Genomic DNA, 4,323 nt, shown 5'->3' on the forward strand with positions numbered 1-4,323 from the left:
GGGCCAAGAGAGACTGGGGACAGTCAGAGACAGGGGGAGAGAGAGACCGGGGAGAGTTAGAGACAGGGGGCGAGAGAGACCGGGGAGAGTTAGAGACTGGTGTCGAAAGAGACCAGGGAGAGTTAGAGACCAGGGGCGAGAGGGACTGGGGAGAGTTAGAGACCGGGGGCGAGAGAGACCGGGGAGTGTTAGAGACCGGGGGCGAGAGATGCCGGGGAGAGTTAGAGACCGAGGGCGAGAGATGCCGGGGAGTGTTAGAGACCGGGGACGAGAGAGACTGGGGAGGGTTAGAGACTGGGGGCAGGAGAGACCAGGGAGAGTTAGAGACCAGGGGCGAGAGGGACTGGGGAGAATTAGAGACCGGGGGCGAGAGAGCCCGGGAGAGTTAGAGACCGGGGGCGAGAGATGCCGGGGAGAGTTAGAGACCGGGGGCGAGAGAGACTGGGGAGGGTTAGAGACTGGGGGCAGGAGAGACCAGGGAGAGTTAGAGACCAGGGGCGAGAGAGACCAGGGAGAGTTAGAGACCGGGGGCGAGAGAGACCGGGGACAGTCAGAGACCGGGCACGAGAGAGTCTGGGGAGAGTTAGAGACCGGCGGCGAGAGAGACTGGGGAGAGTTAGAGACCGGGGGCGTGAGAGACCGGGGAGAGTTAGAGACCGGGGGCGAGAGAGACCGGGGAGAGTCAGAGACCGGGGCGAGAGAGACCGGGGAGAGTCAGAGACTGGGAGCGAGAGAGACCGGGGAGAGTTAGAGACCGGGGTGAGAAAGACCGGGGAGAGTTAGAAACCAGGGGCGAGAGAAACTGGGGAGAGTTAGAGACCGGGGGAGAGAGAGACCAGGGAGATTTAGAGACCGGGGGCGATAGAGACTGGGGAGAGTTAGAGACCGGGACCGAGACAGACCGGGGAGAGTCAGAGACCAGGGGTGAGAGAGAGACCGGGGAGAGTTAGAGACCGGGGGTGGGAGAGATCGGGGAGTGTCAGAGACCGGGGGCGAGAGAGAATGGGGAGAGTTAGAGACCGGGGGCAAGAGAGACTGGGGAGAGTTAGAGACCGGTGGCGAGAGAGACTGGGGAGATTTAGAGAACAGGGCGACAGAGACCGGGGAGATTTAGAGACAGGTACCGAGAGAGACCAGGGAGAGTCAAAGACCTGGGGCTAGAGAGACTGGGGAGAGTTAGAGACCGGGGGCGAGAGAGAATGGGGAGAGTTAGATACAGGGGGCGAGAGAGACCGGGGAGAGTTAGAGACTGGGGGCGAGAGAGACCGGGGAGAGTTAGAGACAGGGGGTGAGAGAGACTGGGGAGAGTTAGAGACAGGGGTCGAGAGAGACCGGGGAGAGTTAGAGACAAGGGGGGAGAGAGACTGGGGAGAGTTAGAGACCGGGGGTGAGAGAGATTGGGGAGAATTAGAGAACGGGGTTGAGAGAGAATACGGAGGGTTAGAGACTGAGGGTGAGAGAGACTGGGGAGAGTTAGAGACGGGCTCCAGAGAGACCAGGGAGAGTTAGAGACCGGGGGCGAGAGAGACTGTGGAAAGTTAGCGACCCGGGGCGAGAGAGACTGGGGAGATTTAGAGACAGGGGGCGAGAGAGACCTGGGAGAGTTAGAGACTGGGGGCGAGAGAGACCGGGGAGAGTTAGAGACAGGGGGCGAGAGAGACCGGGGAATGTTAGAGACCGTGGGCGAGAGAGACTGGGGAGAGTCAGAGACCAGGGGCGAGAGAAACCGGGGAGTGTTATGACCGGGGGCGAGAGAGACAGGGGAGAGTTAGAGATCGGTGCGAGAGAGACTGGGGAGAGTTAGAGACCAGGGGCGAGAGAGACTGGGGAGAGTAAGAGACAGTGGGCGAGAGAGAAACCGGGGAGAGTTAGAGACCGGGGAGAGTTCGAGACAGGGGGCGAGAGAGACTGGGGAGAGTTAGAGACCGGGGGTGTTAGTGACTGGGTTGAGTTAGAGACAGGGGGCGAGAGAGACCTGGGAGAGTTAGAGACCGGTGCGAGAGAGACTGTGGAGAGTTAGAGACCGGGGGCGACAGAGCCCGGGGAAAGTTAGAGACGGGGGGAGAGAGAGACCGGGGAGAGTTAGAGACCGGGGGCGAGAGAGACCGGGGAGAGTTAGAGACCGGGACCGAGAGAGACTGGGGAGAGTTAGAGTCCGGGGGCGAGAGAGACCGGGGAGACTTAGAGACCGGGGGCGACAGAGACCGGGGAGATTTAGAGACAGGGGGCGAGAGAGACCAGGGAGAGTTAGAGACAAGGGGGGAGAGAGACTGGGGAGAGTTAGAGACCGGGGGTGAGAGAGACTGGGGAGAGTTAGAGAACGAGGGCGAGAGAGACCGGGGAGAGTCAGAGAACGGGGGCGAGATAGACTGGGGGAAGAGAGACTGGGGAGAGTTAGAGACCGGGGATGAGAGAGACCGGGGAGATTTAGAGACCGGAGGCGAGAGAGACCGGGGAGAGTTAGAGACCGGGGGTGAGGGTGACCGGGGAGAGTCAGAGATTGCTGGCGAGAGAGACCGGGGGAAGAGAGACGGGGGAGGGTTATAGACCGGTAGCGAGAGAGACCGGGGAGAGTTAGAGACCGGGGGCGAGAGAGACTGGGGAGATTTAGAGACAGGGGGTGAGAGAGACTGGGGAGAGTTAGAGACCGGGGGTGAGAGAGACGGGGGAGAGTTAGAGACTGGGACCGAGAGAGACTGGGGAGAGTCAGAGACCAGGGGCGAGAGAGAGACCGGGGAGAGTTAGAGACCGGGGGCGAGAGAGATCGGGGAGAGTTAGAGACCGGGGGCAAGAGAGACTGGGGAGAGTTAGAGACCGGTGGCGAGAGAGACTGGGGAGATATAGAGAACGGGGGCGACAGAGACCGGGGAGATTTAGAGACAGGTACCGAGAGAGACCAGGGAGAGTCAAAGACCTGGGGCAAGAGAGACTGGGGAGAGTTAGAGACCGGGGGCGAGAGAGACCAGGGAGAGTCAGAGAACGGGGCCGAGAGATACTGGGGGAAGAGAGACTGGGGAGAGATAGCGACCGGGGGCGAGAGAGAATGGGGAGAGTTAGAGACAGGCGGGGAGAGAGACCGGGGAGAATTAGAGACCGGGTGTGAGAGAGACTGGGGAGAGTTAGAGACAGGGGGCGAGAGAGACCGGGGAGAGTTAGAGACGGGGAGGAGAGAGACTGGGGAGAGTTAGACAACGGGGGCGAGTGAGAATGGGGAGAGTTAGAGACAGGGGGCGAGAGAGACTGAGGAGAGTTAGAGACTGCGGGGCAGAGAGACTGGGAATAGTTAGAGACCGGTGGCGAGAGAGACTGGGGGGAGTTAGAGACAGGGGGTGAGAGAGACGGGGGAGATTTAGAGACAGGGGGAGAGAGAGACCAGGGAGATTTAGAGACCGGGGGCGATAGATACTGGGGAGAGTTAGAGACCGGGACCGAGAGAGACTGGGGAGAGTTAGAGACCGGGGGCGCGAGAGACTGGAGACAGTCAGAGACAGGGGGCAAGAGAGACTGGGGAGAGTTAGAGACCGGTGGCGAGAGAGACTGGGGAGATTTAGAGACCGGGGGCGATAGATACTGGGGAGAGTTAGAGACCGGGGGCGAGAGAGATCGGGGAGAGTCAGAGACCGGGGGCGAGAGAGACTGGGGAGAGTTAGAGACCGGGGGCAAGAGAGACTGGGGAGAGTTAGAGACCGGTGGCGAGAGAGACTGGGGAGATTTAGAGACCGGGGGCGACAGAGACCGGGGAGATTTAGAGACAGGTGCCGAGAGAGACCAGGTAGAGTCAAAGACCTGGGGCGAGAGAGACTGGGGAGAGTTAGAGACCGGGGGCGAGAGAGACCGGGGAGAGTCCGAGAACGGGGCCGATAGAGACTGGGGGAGGAGGGACTGGGGAGAGTTAGAGACTGGTGGCGAGAGAGAATGGGGAGAGTTAGAGACAGGGGGCGAGAGAGACTGGGGAGAGTTAGAGACCGGTGGCGAGGGAGACTGGGGAGATATAGAGAACGGGGGCGACAGAGACCGGGGAGATTTAGAGACAGGTACCGAGAGAGACCAGGGAGAGTCAAAGACCTGGGGCAAGAGAGACTGGGGAGAGTTAGAGACCGGGGGCGAGAGAGACCAGGGAGAGTCAGAGAACGGGGCCGAGAGATACTGGGGGAAGAGAGACTGGGGAGAGATAGCGACCGGGGGCGAGAGAGACGGGGGAGATTTAGAGACAGGGGGAGAGAGAGACCAGGGAGATTTAGAGACCGGGGGCGATAGATACTGGGGAGAGTTAGAGACCGGGACCGAGAGAGACTGGGGAGAGTTAGAGACCGGGGGCGCGAG

The sequence above is a fragment of the Chiloscyllium punctatum genome, chromosome 34, assembly GCF_047496795.1.
Source record: "Chiloscyllium punctatum isolate Juve2018m chromosome 34, sChiPun1.3, whole genome shotgun sequence".
Taxonomy (NCBI): Eukaryota; Metazoa; Chordata; class Chondrichthyes; order Orectolobiformes; family Hemiscylliidae; genus Chiloscyllium; species Chiloscyllium punctatum.